A 24,910-nucleotide genomic window follows, 5' to 3' on the forward strand; every position below is an offset into this window, starting at 1 on the left:
TCCCTCCAACCCTGATCCTATTTATTACCATTACATCATACCATCTTTGTCCAATCATATTTCTCCATGACTACCCACTTCTTCCATCAAACCTAAACCTAAAAATACACAAGTTTGTCTGTTTCTTTGCGTCTTCATTTCCTTAGGAAGACTCCCATGTCATGTAAAACTTGTATTAAATATATTTGTATGCTTTTCTCTCGTTAATGTCTTTTGTTACAGGAGCCTCAGCCATGAACATAGCAATGGGAAAAATATTTCTTTTCCCCTATATTTATATATATTAGTGTCCTCAAAACAACCCCGTAAGAGAGCTATTATTGTCTCAATTTTACAAAGAAAAGACTAGATTCATAGAAATTAAGTGACTTGCCCAAAATCACACAGTTAATAAGTGAGGGAGCTAAAATTCATAAGTAAATTGGCCATGTCCACTTTAAAGTCTTCATTTCATTTTTTCCCCTGCAATTCATATTTCATTCTAATGATAACCCTGTGAGGCAGAGTATCAACATAATTTCATTTTACAAATAGGAAACTGGTGCCTAAGGAAGTGATATTACTTTCTGAGAAACAGGTCAGTAAGTGGCAGAGCCACAGTTTGTACTCAGATTTCAGGCCCTCAAATCTGCACTCTTTACACTACCCCACAATTCCTCTTATACTTGCCTTGCAGAGAGGTGTAGTGAAAATATACTTAATAGGGAGTCAGAAGTGCTGAGATGTGGTCTTGACTCTGTAACTAACTTACATTATATAATATTGAATGCGCTGCTTTTCTTCTCTTGGCTTCAGTTTCTCATCCATAAAATAAGGGTGTTGAATTAGACATCTCCTAGGGTCCCCTTCAGCCAGTAACCCAACTAGTCTATGAGAAGCAGTTTCTCTAGTTTCCTTGCCACTCAAGCAGTAACTTTCTAAAAGAAAAAAAAAAAAAAAGACTGGTTATTTACAGTATAGACAAAGGTGGAAAATGCTCAGCACCAAAGAGTAGAAATTACCCATTCAAATGCATATTTACCTTCCTCAAACACCCTAGATATAAACAAAGAAAAAGCCATAAGCCACCTAGTAACAGTGTTGGCACATCTAATAACATACCAAGTAGGAGTAAAGAGTATGTCCATGGTAGGATCTAAGATAGAACACTTCTTAGTGGATCCCTAACACTTCTATTCACTAGCTTTCTCTCTTCCTAGGTTGGCACATCAGCTCTGCTTCACTTACAGCAAATCAGGCTTATGACTTTAACTAAATCCCACCAGATCTAAACAATCTACAAATGACTTTTGACTAATATTACAGAACAAAAAAATGAAAGCCCTGGATATAAATTCTTCCACGCCAAGAAGGAAGAAATGGGATATATAAGATTTTGGAGGCCAGGTGTGGTGGCTCATGCCTATAATTCCAGCACTTTGGGAGGCCGAGGCAAGCAGATCGCGTGAGGTCAAGAGTTCGAGATTAGCCTGGCCAATATGGTAAAACCCCATCTCTACTAAAAATACAAAAATTAGCCAGGTGTATAGTGCACACCTATAGCACCAGCTACTTGGGAGGCTGAGGCAGGAGAATCGCTTGAACCCAGGAGGCGAAGGTTTCAGTGAGCTGAGATCGCACTATTGCATTCCAGCCTGGGCGAAAAGAGCAAAACTCAGTCTCAAAAAAAAATTTTTTTTTGGAAAAATTATTTCCCTGTCTGCCCTAGTTTCTTTATATATAAAGCAAGGGAGCGAGTCCAAACCGATTCTAAACACTTTTCCCACTCAAACTTAACATGAACTTGTAAGTATTCTATATTTAGAAAATGTGAGATATATTTTTAAAAAAAACAAAACAAAACAAAAAACAAGAGGGAAAAGGGCATGGTATTACAAATTTTAATTACCTCACAGAAGAAAATAAAAAGGAATGAATTATAGTGCCAGGGAAGAACATAAAATATGTATGGTCACAGCAAGCTGAATACATATTAGTTACAAGAGCAAAAGGAACCGCACTATCCCTGTTTAACAGTCGAAGTAAATAATTCATATAATGCCCCAGGGTAAGACTGCAGAGGCAGAACCCATGTTCATGCAGTTAAACCAGAGCTGATCTGAATATGATCAAAGTTCCAACACCAGGCTGGGTGCAGTGGCTCACACCTGTAATCTCAGCACTTTGAGAGGCTGAAGCAGGAGGACTGCTTGAACTCAGGAGTGCAAGACCAGCCTTGGCAATATGGCGAAACCCCATCTCTTCAAAAAAATACAAAAAAATTAACTGGGTATGGTGGCCGGTGCCTGTAGTCCCAGCTACTTGGCAGGCTGAGGTAGGAGGATGAAGCTGCAGTGAGCTATAATCAGGCCACTGTACTCCAGCCTATGTGACAGAGCAAGACCTTGTCTCAAAAAACTAAATAAATAAATAAATAAGTAAATAAAATTCATACTACTTTAGCCAAGTATCATCATTCATATTCTCTAGATCTTTACCTATTAATATGCTACATTATGAACTAGATACTTCCACATATATTTGTTCATTTAATTGTCTTAACACCCCAGTGGTTATATTCCCTATTTTACAGAAGGGGAGTCTGAAACTCAATGAGGTAAAAAAGACCAGGATGAGAATCCAAACTCTGGCTCCAAGTTCAATATACTCTATCCGTATTATAACCTATCTCCTTCATTGTACAGGTCCCTCAGACACACATTATCCGGTTTTATATCTCACAACAACCACCACCTTGTGAGCTAGACATTCAAGATTCCTCAGGAACTGGTCCCTATCCATCTTTCCAGTTTTGAAATGGATGCTGTTGGCTGCCTACCCAGCATCCATTCCCTTCTTCTCCCTTCCTAACAGAGCCCAGACCTTTTTTCTATCAGGTGTTCATCCCTCATCAAACAGTTTCTAAGGCAGTTCTCAAATTTTAGCAAGAAACCAAAATCATCTGGAGGGCCTGTTAAAACACAGATTCCTGGGTCCCACACCCAGAGTTTTTGATTCGTAAGTCTGACATGTGGCTCCAGAATTTGCATTTTTAGCAAGTTCCCAGAACACAACACTTTGAGAACCACTGTCCTCAGAGAAAGCTGACCCCATTCCTAGGTCCAAGAGTAGGTCCTGATTGTACATCCAAACCAAACATGGTAATTCCATTCTCCTTGCCAGTGATTAGTTCTTGAATCAGATTTAGGTTTACTCAATCAGCACCTGGCATGTCCCTAGAAACTCTTGTAGTTCAGGGACGGGCAGTGATCTATATTGATTCAATTTGACTGAGGAGAAGAAATTTGTGTCCATTTTGTGAAATAAAGTCAGTCAATCTCTCTCCCTTTCTCTCTCATCCACTGGTGAATAAAAAAGCTTATCTCCCCAGGTGGTCTTGTCAGTCAATTTACTACCATGATGGAAGCCAGCTTGTGGATAAAGGTAACACAAGTATGGTAAAAACTTCAACATGATTTCAGCCAAATTTGAGTCAGAATTTCTGTTTACAGAATTCCAAATGATACACAATTTGGTACTAGAAGAGGGTACAGCCACCTGAATATTCTCTAGGGCACAATGTGTACACCGCTTTGCTCAACACGTATTCCAACTCCTTTCTAGCTTAGCAGGCACTACAGAGGTCGAAAACAAAAAAAATTACTTCTCAGATTTTCTTCTAAATGTGATTTAGGTTCTGCCAATCAGATGCTCTCAGACTAGATACTGATTGGAACTAAATTGGATGATGGGAGAGACTGGCACAGAACATCCCTTTTGTTGGAACAAACTGCAGCAGCAGCAGCATAGCGCTCTATCTAGCAACTGTAGCAACAGGTTCCTGATTCTGGCAAAGAGCAACATCCTTGAGGACTCAGTTATTTCATGTAGTTTGGGGAGTTTGTTCCTGGAAGCCCAGCCTGGGTCCATTTCTTCAATTCTCCCAAAGATTCCTAAATCTCTCTGATATTCTTTAATAAATTTGTTTTGCTTAAACTTGCTAGAATGGACTCTCTTGTTTGCCCCTATTAATAAGAGCCATGACAAATAAGATAACATATAATATCTACTATCATATTCCCATAACACCTGGCCCTTTCCTACCATGTCTTTGCATCAGCCCTTCTATCAGTGTGGAATGTCCTCCCTCAAAATCACCCCATTTGGGCCGGGCGTGGTGGCTCAAGCCTGTAATCCCAGCACTTTGGGAGGCTGAGACGGGCGGATCACGAGGTCCGGAGATCGAGACCATCCTTGCTAACACGGTGAAACCCCGTCTCTACTAAAAAATACATAAAACTAGTGGCGCGAGGTGGCAGGCATCTGTAGTCCCAGCTACTCAGGAGGCTGAGGCAGGAGAATGGTGTAAACCCGGGAGGCGGAGCTTGCAGCGAGCTGAGATCCGGCCACTGCACTCCAGCCTGGGCGACAGAGCGAGACTCTGTCTCAAAAAAAAAAAAAAAAAATCACCCCAATTGCAAAAGTTATCTACTTCTTCCATGAAGAGATTTACATAAAGAGGAAGAAAGACTTACATAAAGGAAGAAAGACTTGACAGGAGACTGAGCCCTGAAGAATGAGTGGTATGTCATCTGGTAGAAAGGGACAGGGAGGAAGGAGAGGGCTATTTCAAGTGCAAAGATCAACGTTTACAAAAGTAATAAGATGTCTCTTGCCACCAAATACTGCACCTGCACCTACAAATTCACAACTTCTTAAGAGTTGGAAATGACACCACTGCACATACTAGTTTTTGCTCAAAAAATTAATGTTGAATACAAGTGAATTTTACAGTCAGTTGTCAGTAATTACTAAGCACTAATAACTGTATTTAAAAAAAGAAATACCATACTAGAAGCTATAGGGAGATTCCCATAGGAGAGATCACAGTCTCCCACTCTTGGAGACTTACAATGTAGAAGGAAACAAGGATACCTGAAAAGATCAAAGACACAACATAAAAACTATTTTTTAAGTGCAAATTCATATAAACAACAGTAAAGAAAAAAAAAGATTCAAGTAGCTGAAGTATCTAAACCTAGATGTTATTCAGAGAAAATGTCCCTAGAATTCATTAATTCGCCAAATATTTATTAGGCATCTACTATGTGCTAAAAATTGTTCTAGGTGCTGAGGACGACAGAGAAGCAAGCAGAGAAGGTCTTTGTTTTCACAAGGCTTATATCCTAATTGAAAATTAGGAACAAAGGTTTTGAGGGCAGGGCTATAAATTAAAGCACATCATTTAAAATCATTTTAGCTTCTCTACCCTGTAATGATAATGATAGCTGACATTTGTTAAGGCCTTCTTACGTGCCAAAATTTGCTAAGTGCTTTACAACTACTACCTCATGTAATCCTAATAACAAACATATGAAGCAGGTACTATTATTACTATTATTTTTTTTTTTTGAGACAGAGTCTCACACTGTTGCCCAGACTGGGGTGCAGTGGCATAATCTCGGCTCACTGCAAGCTCCACCTCCCAGGTTCATTCCATTCTCCTGCCTCAGCCTCTCGAGTAGCTGGGAGTACAGGCGCCCGCCACCACGCCCAGCTACTTTTTTGTATTTTTAGTAGAGACAGGGTTTCACCATGTTAGCCAGGATGGTCTTGATCTCCTGACCTCATGATCCGCCCGCCTCGGCCTCCCAAAGTGCTGGGATTACAGGCATGAGCTACCGCACCCGGCCGAAGCAGGTACTATTATTAGTACCATTTCAAGTATAAGGAAACCAAAACTGCAGAGGTTAACTAAAACTTCTCCAGCCAGATCACAGTCAGAAAATGGCAGGGCCACAGGATTCAAAGTTAGGTCAGTAGCAGAGGTTTTTAACAGCTATACAATACACAGAGAAAAGAAAATTATATTTACATATTACAGCCTTGTTGAAATGTGAGGTATGGAATTATTAATTTGGTGTGAAGTTCATCACCTCTGTCGTCGTTTTTCCTTATTCTATAAAGTGAGCTGTTAGACTTCCAAAACTAAGGTCGTGTTCAACTTCTGTTTCCATGGTTTCAAAAACAATGTGAAAAGATATTCAGGTGCCTGGTCCAATTGTTAGTAAAAAGGTGCTTTGAAGGCTGCGGCTCTGCAGTTCTTATCCACTGGCTGTGACCATGTGCTTCCATGGCTTCATTAAGGATCGCATTAGCATTACATTAATTGGTATAAACAGCTGTAGCACAAACCTCCAGCAGATAGGAGGCTAGAGGCACAGAGAACAAAGGGAGAGGCAGGAAAGCAATGATTGGCTGACCTGAAGCTGTCTAGGTCAGGCATGGCATTTGGTCCCTCTTTATTTCTAAGTTCTCATGAATGTGGACGCCCAGTTAGCAGCCCAAAGCCTTTCTCATTTCCATCTCAATCTCCAGGAAGAATTACAATGAGAATAACAGCTATTGAGGCAGAGAACAGATTCTGAATATTAAAATACACACTAGGCAGGAGCTGGCAAAAGGAAGAGTAAGAGAGGTTTTCCTTTTGGTCTTAACAAAGCATGACAGTCAAATGCTACCATACACCTGCTGTATAAGCTCTGTACCAGACAAGACCTTTCAAGGACCTTTACCAAGTCCCTGCAATTATTATTCACTTCTTATCTCTATGCATTTAGGAGGCATCTCTGAGGTACCAGACTCTGATGTAGCTGTCATAGGAATATAATTTAAAAAACACAATCCCAACCTCAGGGAACTAAATCTAATGGAGGAATGAGCATATACAGAGGGCATTCTTGTTACGTGAGGGTAACTACTATCCAAAAATACCACTTAAAGTTAACTGACAAGGGACCAAAATTTCTTAGTAAATTTTTTTTAAATGTTGATGGGGCCTTTAATTTATCAAGACAAACATTTTAAATTTTTTATAATTCCTAATAAAACTTGCTACATTGCCCACAAAGCTAATTCTTACAACAATGAACATCTGTCACTTCACATTTGGCTTTCAAAACATATTGATAAGAGGATCAATTTTATAAAAATATTTAAGAGCTTCATCAATTTTTCCCAAGGGTCTCTTTTAATCCTTTGTTACTCAAATCATTGTCCTCTGAATGTCCTGTTATCTCATTACCCACGTTAATTTTCCCTTCAATTTTAAATCAGTCTAACTTTACCTAATCCTCCTTTGTCAGTGATTTGTGTGTGTGTGATTCAGGCCATTATCCAATATTGCCTTATTTCAACTTCCTAAAATTTTTCAATATTCATTTTAGAATCCATTTGTATTATATTGTTCAATGTTAATAATCCTACCATTAGAAAAGCACTTACTGACAAAGAGGGGTGACTGTACAGACCTTACTGGTGAGCAGGGAGGGATGTTTGAGTGGGGGCTAATTTTATAAGTCCCTATAGATAACAAATGAACTTCAATACTAATTATAGCGCAAAGGATGGGGAGAGTGTACTATGAAAATTCAAGAAAGTTTGATGAATATACGTCAAGGGAGTGCAACAGTAAACTATTGTATTCAATCATTCAACAAATATTTATTAAGAGCCTACTACCTGCCAGGCACTTATCAAGATACTGAAGATACCGCAAAGAAGAAAACAAAGTACTACCCTCCAGGAACTTAAAATCATGAATGGGAGGATGAAAACTGGGGAAGCCTACATGGAAGAACTGGCATCCAAGTTGTATCTTGGGGAATAAAGAGTTTTAAAAGCATAGAGGAAAACAGAATTCCAGGCTGAGGGAACAGGGTAATATGATATGAAATGGAATGAAACTGAAACCGTCTATTTAGAGAAAGTGAGTAGGGTCAGAAGAGACGCTGAAGAGGTAGGTGAGGTCAAATTGTTAAGTTCCCTGAATAACTAATTTACATATTATCCTATAAACAATGGAGACACACTGATGGCTTTTGGGCAGAACAGTGACAGGATCAGAAATATTACTCCAGGCAGAATAATGAATAAATAAGAGGGCAGAAAGACTGGTTGCCAGGACACTAGTTAAGAGGTTACTAAAAGTCAAGGGAAGAGATGATTAAAGTCTAAATCAGAGCAGAAAGGATAGAGAAATAAAAATAAACTGGAAAAAAAACTTCAGAGATAAAACTAACAAGGCTTGATAATCCATTGGACTGATAGCATGAGCTTATTCATTCTGCAAATATTTACAAGCCTCACTGTGTTCCAAGCACTGTACTAAGTGATGAGGTACAATGGTGACCAAAAGACACGACTTTTGACTCCATGGAGCTAAAAGTCTAGACATAACCAACAGTCAAATAAATATAGAATCACAAATCATTATAAATGCCATTACAGAAAATAACAAAGTGCTGTAAGAGGAAAACAGAGGGGCTCTTCTTTAGATTAGAAAGGTCCTGGTTTACAGTAAATAATGAATATCTGTTTATTGAATGAGAAGGAGAAGCCAGAATTGTGAACAGCAAACCAAGGGTAAAGAACAGGTGTGAAGGCCCTGAGGCAAGACAGACTTTCTCAAACTCTGTAGAATAGGCAAAAAAAAAAAAAAAGATGAAAAGGAAAAAGGGAGAGAGAAAAAGAAGGAAGGAAAGAAAAAAAAGAAGGAAAGGAGGAAGGGAGGGAAGGAGGGAGGAAGCGAGGGAGTCAGCCAGCCAGCCAGCCATTGAGGTACAGGATTATTGGGTACATCTGTGGCTAAGAGGTTTTTTGTTTGTTTGCTTGCTTAAAAAAAAAAAAGTAAGTTTGGCACCATGAGCATCATTAATAGCCTCAGCAAGAGCAGTTATGATGGGGTTGTGGAGACAGGAGGGGAGTAGGCTGCAGAATTAATAGGAGGTAAGGTAAATAGTTGTAAATAGCTATTTAAAGAAGACTAGCTTTGAAGGAAAGCAGAGAGAGGGTTTATCTAGAAGCTGACATGGGATCTCATGAGCACTTTTTTTTTTTTTTGGTGAAGAAAAGGAAAATTATTTTCCTTTAAGTAGAATATTTGAAGGCTGCTTAGGATAACTCAGTAGAAGGCAAAATTTAAGGATGCTGTAAAGTGAGGAGTCTAAGATGGGACCATGGGAAACAATCTAGAAACATGTGGAGGAGCAAGCGAAGAAGAGATGAGGAAAGAGAACAGAATCACTTCTTTCATTGTAAAAGAAGGGGCAAAGGAAGGAATGGGTACAAATCCAAGTAAATCCTAAGTAGGAATATGAAGCTTCTATTTTATCTGTGATATATGAGGCAAAGTCTGGAGGGTGGGGGCAGAGAGAGGTAAACGGCAGAAAAAAAGTGGCAGAAGAAGAAAACTGAAGACAATACTGAAGAAAAGCATGCAATTATTTCCAGAGATGGAAAAAAGGCAGAAAACTAGGCTTGTGGAAAAAGTAAATGAATCAGTTGAATGGGCCAATTCCTGAAGAAATCATCAAAAGAAAGGCTGTAGTGGTATTTTCAGTTTGCAAATGTCAAATCCTGTCAAGAGCCCATTAGGTCTTCTACCCCTTGATCCAGTAATCCCACCTATAGAAATTTATTCTAAAAAAATAATATTTGAAAGAAGAAAGCTATATGTAGTGTTATGGGTAAAATTACAGTATAATTTATAGTAGGAAAAGAAAAACCTAAAAACCTACACCTGATAGTTTTATGTGTCAACTTGGCTAGGCGATAGTCCCCAGTTATTCAATTAAACATTAATGTAGGTGTTGCCAGGAAGGTATTTTGTAGACGTAGTTAACATCTACAAGCAGTTGACGTTAAGTAAAGATTATTATCCTCCATAATCTCGGTGGGCTTCATCTAATCAGTTGAAAGGCTTTAAGAGCAAAACTAAAGTTTCCCAAAGAAAGAATTATTCTACTGGTTCTGTTTCTCCAGTAGAACATTGACTGATACAATAGTTTTAGGTAAATTATGGAATATCATCTTAAATTTTACAATGAAGACTAAAGAGTAACATGGAGAAATGTGTATAAGTCAAGAAAAAAGGGCAAACAACAAACTTAGGTCTACATTATAATTACAACTACATGTATGTTTATGTATGTCTACATATACCAAAAAAGGAAACAAAAAAGGATTGTCAGGATGGCATCATAACTAAATTTTAAATTGATTAATAGTATTACAAAAGTTTGTGAAACAAAGCCTTTTTTTTTTTTTTTTTTTGAGACGTAGTCTCGCTCTGTCGCCCAGGCTGGAGTGCAGTGGCGTGATCTCGGCTCACTGCAAGCTCCGCCTCCCAGGTTCACCCCATTCTCCCGCCTCAGCCTCTAGTAGCTGGGACTACAGGCGCTCGCCACCACGCCCGGTTAATTTTTTGTATTTTTAGTAGAGATAGGGTTTCACTGTGTTAGCCAGGGTGGTCTGGATCTCCTGACCTCGTGATCCGCCCGCCTTGGCCTCCCAAAGTGCTGGGATTACAGGAGTGAGCCACCGTGACCGGCCAGCCCTGTTATTTTTAATGGAACAAAGTTGGTAACATTATTCATGTTAAGCTTGTGTGGCACTTTAAAGAAACCCATACAAATCTAAAAGAAAACAGCCAATTTTGAAACACTGCCTTGGATAATACTAAAAAGAGTTGACCCACTAGAAGGCAAATAGGCCTTCAAGGGTCTCAGTTTAATGCCATTTTTCAGTAACATGTAATTCCTTAGCTTAAAGGAAATGAAGAAAGATCCAGAGTAGCAAAGTAGCTGCTGATAGGCTTTAAGAATTTTCCACGTCCTGCCAGGCCTGGCAGCGGGCGCCTGCAGACACAGTTACTCAGGAGGCTGAAGCAAGCCAATGGCGTGAACCCGGGAGGTGGAGCTTGCAGTGAGCAGAGATCGCACCACTGCACTCCAGCCTGGGCGACAGAAGGAGATTCCGTCTCAAAAAAAAAAAAAAAGAAAGAAAGAAAGAATTTTCCACGTCCCATCGCTAGGCACGGTGGCTCACGCATGTAATCCCAGCACTTTGGGAGGCCGAGGCAGGTGGATCACAAGGTCAGGAGATCCAGACCATCCTGGCTAACACAGTGAAACCCCGTCTCTACTAAAAACACACACACACAAAATTAGCCGAGGGCGGTGGCGGACGGCTGTAGTCCTAGCTACTCGGGAGGCTGAGGCAGGAAAATGGCGTGAACCCGGGAGGCGGAGCTTGCAGTGGGCCGAGATTGCGCCACTGCACTTCAGCCCGGGAAACAGAACAACACTCGGTCCCAAAAAAAAAAAAATAATAAGTCATGTGCCTCAAAAAAAAAAAAAATCATGTGGACCACAGTTGGAATTCTGGCTCCACTTTCACTCATTTTTTCAATCAAAAAATATTTGTTGAGTGCCCATTACAGGTTAGGCACTGGGGATACAACAGTGAGAAAAAAAAAAAAAGATGCGGGGGGTGGGGCTTTTAAGAAAACGGGTAGTATGTTAAAACTCATTCTCTTGAAGGTGCCAAGCCTTAAAGAGAAATGATTCTCTGGAGTGTAGGGTCTAGTAGGGTAAACAGATATTCATCAAATAACGCCACAGAGTACCAAGTAAGAGTATAGTTCCATGTAAGCAAATAATGATATGGATGCTAAAGTGTTTAAGGGTGTACTGATACCTGCAACTTATTTTGAAACACTTCAAAATAAGATAGGTTAATGAATGAATCAAGGGATATATAGACATGCAATAAAGCAAACTGCAAAATACCACACAGTCTAAATAATAGGCATATAGGTGTTCACTGCACATACTCCCCTGCCAATGTTTTATTTAAAAAATTTTTTAACATACATAAAATTAAAGAAATACAGTATAAAATGAAACAGTTTCAAGAAGAGTCAGCCTACAGGAAAATTTTTATGAAAAATTCAGTCTTTGAGAGGGTCCACTTACGACAGAGACCCAGAGGCAGTCTCAAGACCACTTGGAAACTTGTATTAATCAATTTATTCTTCATCAATATTCATTTACTTGTTTTAGCTGACAATGAAATAGAGCATTCTAATCCCAAGAAACTATGCTGAAAGTGCTTGCTCATGTCCTTATTCTAGCACTCTAGAGAGAAGAGAGACTTTGGCAATTACTAACTGTTTCAATATATAAAATCAGACTTGATAATCCCCTCAGTCCCTTCGGATTAACTAGGATATTACACAGGGTAGCATTCTGAAAGGTCTCTTCATACCACTCCAACTTCATCTCAGACCATTTACTCTTGCTTCCTATACAACAGCCATAATGGCCTTTTTTTTAGTTCCTCTATGTTGAGCTAAACCAGCATTATCCAATTGAAAGATGATGTTAGCCTTAAAAACAAACCACATATGTAAACTTAAATTTTCTAGTAGCCATATTTTAAAGTTTGTAAAAAGGTGAAATTAATTTTTAAATAGATTTTAACCCAATATATTCAAAATATTAACAATTCAACATATAACCAATATAAAAAGTTAATGAGTTATTTTACATTATTTTTTCAGTATTGTCTTCAAACTCTGGTATGTATTTTACACTTACAGTGCATCTCTATGTGAATCAGCCAGTGTGCTCAACAGCCACACCACTGGCTAAGTAGCCACCATACTGAGCAGCACATCTCTAAACTTTTACCTACTCTCAGGGTCTTTGTGCATTTAAAATGTTCCCTCTGCCTGACATGCTTTTTCCCCTCAATGTTCTGCATGACTAAAATCTATTTATCATGCACATCTCATTTGAAAAGCATCATTTCCTCAATGAGGTCTTTCCCTTATCACTCCAAAACTCTCTACATTAGTCCTTTATCTCTTTTGTAGGACTTAGCAAAACCTGCAACTGTGCACTTGTATATCTACTTACTTTTCTCTGTATTACCCTCTGGAATATAATCTTTGTAAGAGCAAGGACAAGGACCATGCCTGTATTATTTATGATTGTATCCTTAGTACTAAGTGCAATGCTTGGCACACAGGAAGAAATCAATAAATATGTGTAGTCTAATTAAGCAATAAATAGAAGCACTATAGAGTTTTACAGATGCTCCTTGACTTACAATTAGGTTACGACCTGATAAACCCAACTTACGCTGAAATACTTTAAGTCACAAACGCATTTAATATACCTAACATACCAAACATCATAGCTTAGCCTACTCAACCTTAAACAAACTCAGAACACTTACATTAGCCTACAGTTATGCAAAATCATCTAACACAGAGCCTATTTTATAATAAAGTGCTGAATATCTCCTGTAATTTATTAAATACTGCACTGAAAGTGATTGGATGGGTATTCCAAGTATGGTTTCTACTGAATGTATACTGCTTTGACACCATCACAAAGTCGAAAAATCGTTAAGTTGAACCACTGTAAGTCATGTTCAGCTGTATTGGATTGGCACATATGTGAAAGTGTGTGTGTGTGCGCGCATGTGTGTGAGTGAAGAACAATATACTCAGCAGCCATTCCTAACTGTCCTGGAACCTTTATCACATAGTCAGCTAAGTCAATTGTCCAGCAAGTAGCAATGGATAGGAAAAAAATGATTCTTTGAAAGAGTTAGAGGGAACTATAAATATATTTTAACATTCTCCTAGGAACCTAGAATTTTTTAAAAAGTGCCACTGGTCAGGGCAGCACCCGAATGATCAGGAGCAGGTGACCAGATGTGGGGACAGAAAATACGAATTAAAGATTCCAGTTTGCAACTTCCCAGCTATATAATCATGCCACTTAACTTCTGTTCATTTATAAAAATATGTCTTAAGAACAGAATTAAGTTAAATCAGACTCTATATAAAGGGTTTTGAAAACAGTAAAGCACAAAAATTATATGTATAATCTTACATATAATCTCTAGAAAGTCCAGGAAACTTAGACTTTTCAAAAGTCTACCACGATGGGTTTTCTAATTTTGCTCACTTGGTTCTTTATTTTTTTAAGTTACTTTGCAAATTACATACATAATTTATTAAATTAAGCAAAATCTATCCTGGATACCAAAAAAACTCAGACTCTGGACTGGTCAGATAATTCCATATGAGAAAGTAAGTGGGAGGGAACGTTATAAAATAGTAATTCTTGGGCCGGCCAAAGTAGATCATGCCTGTAATCCCAGCACCTTGAGAGGCTGAGGTGGGCAGTTCACTTGAGCCCAGCCTGGGCAACATGGCAAAACCCTGTCTCTACAAAAAATACAAAAATTAGCTGGGCTTGGTAGCATGCCCCTGTGGTCCCAGCTACTCGGAGACTAAAGTGAGAGGACTGCTTGCTCCTGGTAGGGCAGGGCTGCAGTAAGCTGTGATGGAGCTACTGTACTCCAACCTGGACAATAGAGCAAGACCCTGTCTCAAAAAAATAAATAAATAAAATATTAATAGTAATTCTCCAACAGGTAATTGAAGAACCAAGAGCCCCTCCAACTATACCAAGTCCCTCTTCACCCATCCCCCAAACTGGAAATTTAAATTTTGTTCTTCTAGCCCACTGGGAACTATTTCCATAGTGAGATACTCTTACTGATGGACTATGTCCTTTTGTATTACAGAGAAAGAGTGAGGGCAAGGAGTAGGTGAGAAGGTTAAGAATCACTGTCAAAATATTTGAGCTAAGAAGTTGGCATCAAACTCAACACATCTATATGACCGCTAAGGAAAACTGAGTCTCAGGATGGTTAAGTGACTTGCTGTGGTTACACAGTAATAATTTTTAAAAATGTCTTCAAGGCCAGGCGCAGTGGCTCACGCCTGTAATCCCAGCACTTTGGGAGGCCGAGATGGGTGGATCACGAGGTCAGGTGATCGAGACCATCCTGGCTAACACAGTGAAACTAAGTTAGTGAACCCTGTCTCTACTAAAAATACAAAAAATTAGCCTGGCGTGGTGGTGGGCACCTGTAGTCCCAGCTACTCAGGAGGCTGAGGCAGGAGAATGGTGTGAACCCGAGAGGTGGAGCATGCAGTGAGCCGAGATCGTACCACTGCACTGCAGCCTGAGCAACAGAGCAAGACTCTGTCTCAAAGAAAAAAGTCTTCAAATGACAGCTTGATATCTCTGCTCCTAAATTTCCTCACCTGTAAAATGAGTTGGCCAACATCAGTCTAGCACGTTACAGCTTACAAACTGCTGTGCATGTATCCACAGAGTTTACCTGATCTCTACAACACCACAAAGGTCTAAGATGGCTATAGTGTAATAGAAAAAGCATGACGGGCCGGGCGCGGTGGCTCAAGCCTGTAATCCCAGCACTTCGGGAGGCCGAGACGGGCGGATCATGAGGTCAGGAGATCGAGACCATCCTGGCTAACATGGTGAAACCCCGTCTCTACTAAAAAAATACAAAAAACTAGCCAGGCGAGGTGGCGGGTGCCTGTAGTCCCAGCTACTCGGGAGGCTGAGGCAGGAGAATGGTGTAAACCCAGGAGGCGGAGCTTGCAGCGAGCTGAGATCCAGCCACTGCACTCCAGCCTGGGTCACAGAGCGAGACTCCGTCTCAAAAAAAAAAAAAAAAAAAGAAAAAAGAAAAAGTATGATGTACTGAACAATCAAAAGAACCTGGCTTCAGATCTTAGCTGTGCTGTGTAGCCTCAGAAAGTCAATTAACCTCTTTGTGTTTTCTATCAAATGAATATAAAACACTGCCTGTCCTAGCTAACCCAGAGAATTGTCCAAAGAATAAAGTCAGATAATATCAGTAAAAGTATTTTGTACATTATACAAAAGGCCCTTCATCATCTGGGCCCTGCTTCCTCTCTGCTCTCACCCCTCCCCACCTTACACCCCATCTTCTAAGCATACTAAACTACACAGGGCTCCCCAAACATGCTTTCAAATCTTCTGCTCACATATTGCTCTCTCTTTCGAGAGGGTCCATCATCTCCCTTTCTTCTCAACCCTCCCTGACTGTGCTTCGTTAACCCCTGCTCATTTTTCAGAACCCATCTTAGATGTCACCTCCTTTAAGAATGCTTGCCAGTCCACCTCCATTTCAAGTGCAGCAGATGCCCTTCCTCTGTGTTCACATGGCACTTGCACTTATCTCCATATTTTTGTCATTTTTTGTCTCAATGTAGTGTAATTGTCTATGCACATGTCTGTTTCTCCCGGAAACTATAAACTCAAGGGTAGAGGCTATGATTCATCTGTTTATTCAGAACCTGTGACAATGCCTGATGCATAGTATTTATTTAGCAAATGAAGGAACTTAAAATGGCAAGAAAAATACTACTTTTCATATAATACTTACGTAAGACATTTATGCAAAATATTGTAATATAAGACAGTGCTTCTCAACTTTGCATATAAGAATCACCTATAAACCTTTCAAAATAGAGATGCCAAGGCAACTCTTTTACATCTTCACAAGTAATTCAAGTACACAGCCAAAATTAAAACCATTGCTATACATAATCATAGTCATAAAATTACAACTACTCTACCTAACATCTATATAGCTCAGTATCTTACAATTCACTTTTACATATATTATTAATTTAATCTTCACAAGAACACTGTAAGTTAGGTATTATTTCTTCCAAATGAACAAATAAGAGATTTAAATAAATGTCCAAGTAGCTCTTTGTCTAACTTCAAATTTTGTGCTCTTCCTTATACCCTCCCTTGGAAAGTGCAGTAATACACAAAGTACTATGAGAACGAGGGTTCCAGTGAGGAAGACATCAATCTTAGCTTTGTGGGAATAAAGAAGGAAATAAGGAAAGCTGGACCTTAAAGATATAGGCAGGCAGATGAGGGTGGAAGCCATGCATACACTGTCATTGTCATCTGCCATCCCCAAAGATTCAAAAGGCAGATTCTATAAAGGAGAAAATGCTCTTGCCAGCCTCAGTTAGTACTTACAGTCTGAAAGGTAAAGAGATATTGGAGAAGGCTGGAAGTAGAAAAGTAATAAAAGAAAGCAGTCCATAAACAAGAGTGGATTTCCCAATCCTGCATGCAAATTACCTAACCCTGACTCCAGGAACAAAAGCCAAGACATAATTGACATTTTATAACTAAGAATTAGATGAATTCTACAGTCAATCAATACCACACAAACTCATGAGGGATGAATGAACCTCTGGTTCTTTCTAGACTTACTACTATACTATTCCTCAAGAAGGGATAGTCCGGAGAAGCCTAGCACATACATGACTTTCCCCATCTCAAAAACTAAAAGAATGGGAGAGAAGAGGAAGATATTCGTGAAAGAAAAGGCTCACAACAAAGGTAGAAAAATGTAGTACATTAAGTTAACAAATTTATGATGGCACAGGGAAATATTCAGGCACAAGTGATTCCAAATACTGAATAAAGCCTGATCTGGCGGCTTCAGTAAAGAAGTATTATCTTCTAAGTCTGCAACATCATGACCATCTGACATAGGGTTTTATCAGCAATTATCCTTTCTAATTCAAACTGTGGACTTCAGTCAGGGTTTTCTTAGGGAGAAGAAGCTAAAGAGATTAGGAACCAATTTAAAAGGACATGTCTAGTGCCCCAAAATTTAGTTTGATAGAGTTTAAAAGGCTATATGTTATAGCGGCAAAGTAAAGTACTACACTTAGAATTTTAAAATGTGGTTTAAAATGAATATTCAGGCATTTGTTAATGATGTGCCTCTGAGCAAGCCAAGACTTCTATTAATATGATCCTCAGCCTCCTAACTCGTAAAATGGGAATACCTATCTCATAGGGCTGTTATGAAGATTGAACAAAATAATATCCAGGAAAGATGTTATTATTTTTCCTGTATGAATGATAAATGTAATGAATGTAAATCTGTCTTCACCAAGCCTTCTAATCCACAAAAAAAACCATACTAAATGGAAACTTTAACTCTCACTGCAATATATTTATTTGCAAAACATTCCTATATCCTCTGTGTAGAAAAATTAAAATCAGCCTGTGTACTGAAAATAGCACATAGCTGCTGGAGTCAGATGGACATGGACTAGAACTGTCGGTCTGCCACTTACTTGCAGCAAAACCTCAAATAAGCTCCCTTTACTAGTATGACTCTCAGGCTTCCTCACCTATGATACAGAGATACCAACAATCATCTCATAAGGTTATTCTGAGGGTTAAAAAGAACATGTTAAACATCTCATGTAGGGCCTGGTACAGAACAGGTATTCAATAATGTAAGTCATTTTTAGTAAGCTTACCACCACCTAACAACTAACAAGCAAATTATACTTTTCAAAGATTCCTTTATAGTCATTATTTTAATTGCTTCATGATCCTGTAAACTAGTTGTAGCAACCATTACTATCCCCATTTTATAGTTGGGACAAAACACAGAGATAAAAATTACTTCTACAAGGTCATGCAGTAACATACACTAAAGAAGGTCTCCTAACTTTTCCAGGGTTTCATTTTCCCCCACTACAAATTACATTACCCCTTAGAGATTAAAACACCATCTGTGAAGATATGTTTTTGTTTTTTTTTTTAATAATGGGCATACAAAAAGACCCAGGAGGAGGAAATACTGGTGTGGCAGAATGTTTTTAAATTTTTTATCTTCAAGTTTGAATATACTGACTATTAATTTTGAATCAATGCATTTTTCCCTTTGTTTTTAGTTGGTATGTAATAATTGTATGTATTTATAAGATAGAGTGATATTTTGATATGTATATGTGTAGTAATCAAATCAGGATAATTAGCATATTCATCACTTCAAACATTTCTCATTTCTTTATCATAAAGTCAAAAGCCTCTGTTTTTAGATGCATATTACATTTATAGCTTTTCAAAAATATACAATAAACTGTAGTGAGATGTATTCTTTTGATAACCTTAAACTTATCTCTTTACTATGCCAAAAAGAAATATTTTTCTCCCACTTTCTGGTTATCATTTTGAAAAATAACATGGAGAGGGATCACAAAAATCACTAACATAAAAAACCAGCAACAACAGAATTAATGTCTCAAATTAATTAATGTCTCAAATTGGCAACTGCTGATTCTACCTTGATTTTTGTTTTAGTTTTCCCCAACAAAGCCCATGACCTCTTAAAATTTTTTAAAAGTCTGCCTGTCAAAATGATGCTTGTTTAACAAATCATTCCTAAATTGAGGGAAACAAATAGAAAGGCAGCTTTCTCCCACCTTTATGCTCATATACCACCTTTTTTCACCCCTCTATTTCATCTCTTCATTTCAGCACTTATCATGTCATACTATCTCTAGCTCCTTAAAGACTTGGGCTGCACTCTTGTATATAGCTGAACATCCTGCCCAGCATAGGGTCTGGCACATGGTAGAGGAGGACTCATAATTTTATAGTAAATGGATGAATAAATGAAATCACTCTCACAGAAGGAAGCTAGGAAAGGAGAAAACTGGGCATGGTATCTTAGGGCTAATAAGAAAGTGAAAGAAACAAAGCATTTTAAGAGCTTCACAAGGAAGGGAAACTTTTGTGTGGAGTCAAACAGACCCTATAGAGCACTAGAGAAAGACAAAAACCACAGGAGACCAGGAAGAGACAGTTTTAAGTTAAAAGACTCAGAAGTTAAGAGTGCTTATTTAGACTTGCAAAACCAAGTTGCAAATTCCCAGGAAACAATCCTGGCTTGGGATATTGCAACAGCAGTTTTCAGGTGGTGGTTAAAACAAACAAAAGACTGGGCTAAAAATTCTTGCAGGCTTTGGCTGGAGACACATAGATGTTAAGAAGGGAAAAGCTCAACCTAAAATGAATTCCCCAAAAATGTGAGGATCCCCTTGGATTCGCATATTGGACCATGATTCCTATTCATTCTGAGAACTGTTCTTTAGTAAAACCCCAATGTGGCAGCTAGCAATACATAGGATTAAATCATCTTATATTAGTCATTCAACAAATACTTGAGTGCCTGCTATATGCAGTCACTATTCTAGGCACTAGGATTAAAGCAATGACCAAACTGACAAAACTTCCCAGTCTCAGGAAGCTTTCATTCTATTGGCAAGAGTGGGGTGGGATGGGATGGGATGGGATGGGATGATGTCAAGCAGTGAGTGCTATGGAAGAAAAACAGGGGACAGCGGGAGCTGGCAGGGTGCTTGTTTTTATCAAGAGCAGATCTTTTAACCCTGTGGTTCTCAAACTTTAGCAAGCATCAGAATCATTTAAAGGGCTTATTAAAGAGAAGAAATTCACAGGCTACCAAAAAAAGGCACAAACTCAAGTAATTACAATAGAGTGCTATAGAAGACCATAAGAGTGGTATGTGTATGAGCCAGAGGATGGAAGAGCAACTCATTCTATGCAGGAAAAGGAGAGACTAAGGGACTGCCTCGCAAAGGCCCAACAAGGACACCTCCACAGGCAGGTAAAGGGTGGAAGGGAAGCATCCAGGAAGAAAACAGAACATGCAAAAGCGAAGATGAGAGAGGCAGGGGAGCCACACAAAGTGAGGGTGCAAAGGCAGGCAGTGGTCTGATGCCTGAGAGTTTCTTATTCCATGTTAGTCTGAAATTTATCTTCAGAATATGAAAAGTCAGGGGTAGGGGGCATTGATGTGGAAAGGTTTTGTTTCACAGAAATCTTTCTGGATGCACAGTATCTTCCTTTGAGGCACTGCTTCCTTCAAACCTAGCACAGGAACTCAAAACATGCGCTTAGTAAATGTATATTGAATTAAACTGAACAAGCTTTTTACCAAATGCCCTCTTATGGATAAGGCAGGTCACCTTCCCTGCAGGACTCACTTTGGCCAAGAGAAGACTTGTAAAACAGGTCCAGCAGCCTCAATTATTGCACACTACTACCTGTACAACTGGAGTCCCCCAGAGATTAGGGCAGACCTTCATTGTTTACTTGTCTACCTCACCCATTAGACTTTGAGCTCTTTGAAGACAGGGAATATCTTAATAGACTGAATCCCCATAGCCTTAGCAAGAGCCCTGAAACATAGTAGCTCTCCAAACTCCAGTAATGTTGGATAAATGAATTGACTGAATAAGCAAATTTACCAAGGCAGACACACGAGTTCATGTAGTTAAGCGTATTGGATAAGCTTCAGGGAAAGTATGGGAAGTTTTCAGCGTCAATGTTCCCAAAACCCTTTTTGAAAGGCATAGTTGCTAGTTGAGTTGGGGGGGGGGGGGTTCTACGCATGTGATTTAGAATTTTCCAAATAGGAACCAAAATGTTATAAGTGCTGTGGTAGAAATCCCACCGGGCCAATGGGAAAAAGTCAGTTCTGTCTGAGAGGAGGGACAGGATGGAGGCCAGCAAAGATTTCACAGTGTGGGAATTCTTCAGTGGACTCTTGAAAGCTGAGTTGGTGCTTGCTACCTGCCCATAAAACCAAACTTCTGGAGCTTTTAAGGCTGGAAGTGACCTGCTCAAGGTCACACAAGAAGTAGATGAAGCCACAAGGTAAGAGATGAGGTATCTGTACTGATAATTCCTACTTTCTCCTGACAGAGTTGAAAGAGAACTCACAAATGTAGGAGGCAAAATTAAAGATTTTTCTCAAGAACAATTCTTAAAGTCAAGACTAACGAATCTGAATTTTTATTAGTAACCACAGAACTAACATTTCCCTTCACTGTTCAGTTTTTGTAAGAGTAGAACAATTATCCAAGGGGTTTAAAAACCAAGGACGTTGCTCACAACCCACTACTTCTCAAGTATTCTTCCAAAACATTCCCAGTAATGTGTATTGTTGAAATAGGATAGCGAAGACTACAACAATCATGTCTTTTCAAATGGATTAATGAACATAAAATAACTATAAATCTCCTTTCCCGGTTGTTTTTCACTTCCCAAGTTACAGAATATTCCGCGGTGGGGGAGGGGCTGCGTAAGTCAAGTCCTACCAGCCCTTTTTTTTCAGGGAGTAAAACCCTAAAGGTGACTGTCCAAGCCTAGAAGGGGTCATTTATTCCATGCAGAAGGAACTGGGGCGCCGCTTTGCTGTGCCTCCTCGTAGTGGGACAGGGTGAGCTCTGCCGGACCGCAAAGTTCGGAAGGGACTCTGTACCGGACCGGTACCCGTGGGGGCTCCCGGCCCCAGCCTGGCCTGGCCCCGCCCCGCCCCTTCCCTCTCCCGGGTCTCTCGATCGCCCGGCGTCTGAGACCCGCGACCCGGCCGGTGAGCGCACGGGGGGCCTTTGTTGGCCCGACGGGAGCGGGCCTCGCTGGGCGACGCCCGCCTCACCTTACCTGGCGCCTCAGCCGGCCCAAGCGCCCGGCCCCGCCACGCGAGATAAATGGGCCCAGACCCCTACTCCACCCGTCCCCACCCCCGCGCCCCAACCCTGGCATCCCGGGACGCGAGGGGTACCGGGCGGGAGGCCCGCTCTCACCTTCCGCGCTCGCTCAGCTCCTCTCGGCTCCTCCTCCTCCTCCCGATGGTGGGTGCCGCCGAGCCGGGAGTGAGGGCGCGAGTGTGCGCGAGCTACCGCTTCACTTTCTCCCTCCTGCCGCCGCCGCGCCGCCTGTGCCGGGGATCCCCTCAGGACAGGGGAACTGCGAGGGAAGGGATGATGGGGGGGCGGCAGGGAGCGAGGCGACGCGGGGCGGGGGCAACGGTGGGGGGCTGAGGGGCGAGGTGCGAAGAGCTCGGATGGCCTCTGAAGCAGGAGATGGGAACTGGATGCGGAGACCAGGTTCTTCGAGGGGGCTCACGAGAGCGCGGGGCTCCGTGAAAAAGGGAATAAGAGTCCGAGGGGGAAAGCGTCTATGGAGGAGGACGGCGGAGCCTGCGAGGGAGGCGCAATGGGCGAGCGAGGGGGCGGGAGCGTGTGGGGGAGGCCGTGAGGGGGCGTCTACTGTGCAGCCGCCACCTTCGGCTCCGGCTGCAGCCGCGGCAGGGCCGCCTCCCCCGCCTACAACTGCGCTATTGTACGCCGCTCGGCGGGCCTGACCGCCTAGTTCACTGGCTCCCCTCCTCCTCCTTTTTCCCCCCTTACCCCCACCCTTTCCCCCTCCCCTCCCCCCCGCCCTTTCCCCCTCCCCGGCGCGGCGGTGGCTCCGCAGGAGCCGTGCCGCCCCGCCTCCCGCAGGTGGGAGGGGGCGGGGAGCGCCTGACCGACCCGTAGGAGAGAGGCCAAACCCTGGCCTGCAGAAGGGCGAACGCCTGGGATTGCGTCATCGGCGCGTGACGCCAGAGGCTGGGGAATCACCCGGCTGCTGCGTGACGTCATCGCGTCGCGTCACTCTTCTCGGTCAGCTGTCCTTGGCCGGCAGTTTCCGCGCAGCGTTTCTTCCAGACAATTTTGGGACTATTTCTGGGAGGGCTAATGGTGTAGCCAGGATGGAGAAAGACGGCTAACTTCCGTGGCTGAGGATCCTCTTCAGGTTAACAAAGCACCACCGCATCTATGAACTCGTTGTCAAGGGCTGAAGTTGGAAACTATCCGACGTTGTGTGATCTCAGAGCCAGACGTGTATTATGTTTTCTTTGTGTGGGAGGTGGGAGAGGGGACGGGGATGGGAGAAAGACAAAGAAATTATAACGGAGAAGTTTGAACTACTGTGAACTGATATAGGATTGTGAATTGATATAAACGAGTTAAGTTCCTGTGGCATATTTCTGGTCACAAGACATCGCCAAACTTATAAAGACCAAAACACCTCTAATATCAAACATTGAAATCAATGTGACTTATACATACATTTAAGAAAGATTAATAAAAAGAGGCCAGACCAGGTGCCTTGGCTCATGCCTGTAATCCCAGCACTTTGGGAGGCCAAAGTGGGCAGATCGCTTGAGCCCAGGAGTTTGAGACCAGCCAAGGTAACATGACAAAACCCCATCTCTACAGAAAAATAAAACCCAAATACAAAACATTAGCCAGGCATGGCAGCACACACCTGAGGTGGGAGAATCACTTAGGAAAAGAATGGGCTTCCTTTCACGTTTTTTCTCCTACCGTGGAGGATACTTTCGATCCAAAGCTTTCTCCTGAGCTCAGATTGTGTATTTCCCAATACCTCCCGAGCAGCATTGCCTGCATACTCGTCGTACCTCAGATTCAATATGTGCGAAACTGAGACAGCATTAGAAAGGCTGAGAGTCCGGGGTCAGGTTGCCTTGCTTGAAATCCTAGCTGTTCAAATATTAGTGATAGGACCTTAACATTTCTAAGCCGTAATTTCTCTGTAATAATAAGTAGTACCTTAACTAGGTCTTCCTAAGCCTCAGTTTTACCATAGTAATAGTAACAAGCCCTTTAGAATGTTGGCTCCCCCCAAAAAAAAATTCTTATTTTGAAATTTCCCCCCCAAAATTGCTTATGTTCCTTTCCATTCTCAATGAATGAGCCACCATTCAGCAATCCCCTAAGCCAGGAACCTAGACGTACTAATAGATCCTCATTCTTCCTCTCTCAACATCCATATCAAGTTGGACACCAAGTCTTGTAGCTTCTCCTAAATATTTTTCAAGTCCTTGCCTGCGTCATCTTCTAGTACCACCACCTGAACAACTGGAGCAACCTTTAGTCCCTTCAAATTCAATCTGTTTTTCCCACTGGTTACCTGAGCAGCCTTATAAAAGCACAAATCTGATGACATCCTCCCGTTTAAACACCGAAAGGATTTTATTGCTTTCAGGATAAAGTTCAAAATCCTGAACTTGGCACTTTACTACCTGACTGCTTACACTAGCCTTTCTAGCTTTGCCTCACACCATTTATTTTTTGCTCCAGGCACACTGAAATATTAACGTTATTTCAATACACATTTCTTCATATCTGTGAGCTCTTCCCTACTTATCTGACTGGCCAACACCTATTCATTGTACAAAGTTGAGCTCAAATGTCATTCATATTCGTATTCATTCGACTAATATTTCTAAAGTTTCCCTAAGCCTTAACAATACTGTAATCCTATAGTATTTCTATGCCTTTTGTGGCAGTAACTGCATTTGTGTATCTGATTTCTTGAGTTCCTTGACAGCAAGTCATATGCCTTTCCGTATCCTCAGCATCTAAAACAGTGCTTGACATATACTAAGAATCAATACGTTGTTAAAATATATTTAATAAGGCAGGCGTGGTAGGTCACGCCTGTAATCCCAGCAC

The 24,910-nt window shown here is 41.0% G+C and overlaps 1 protein-coding gene across 5 annotated transcripts in view; it reads right to left on the reverse strand.

The window, feature by feature from the left end:
• The window catches only part of PAK1 (p21 (RAC1) activated kinase 1), a 149,417-nt gene extending 126,649 nt beyond the window's left edge, over window positions 1–22,768 (reverse strand). For 2 of the 5 annotated variants that reach the window (XM_038005439.2, XM_008020246.3), the window contains exon 1: window positions 22,190–22,766. The gene's annotated coding sequence lies outside the window, so the exon portion shown is untranslated. Of the gene's footprint in view, window positions 1–751; window positions 918–22,189 lie in introns of all 5 variants that reach the window. The other 3 variants (XM_038005437.2, XM_008020241.3, XM_008020238.3) reach the window with 3 other exon arrangements.
• Between the last annotated feature and the right edge of the window lie 2,142 nt (window positions 22,769–24,910).

Source organism: Chlorocebus sabaeus, chromosome 1 (genome assembly GCF_047675955.1).
Source record: "Chlorocebus sabaeus isolate Y175 chromosome 1, mChlSab1.0.hap1, whole genome shotgun sequence".
Taxonomy (NCBI): Eukaryota; Metazoa; Chordata; class Mammalia; order Primates; family Cercopithecidae; genus Chlorocebus; species Chlorocebus sabaeus.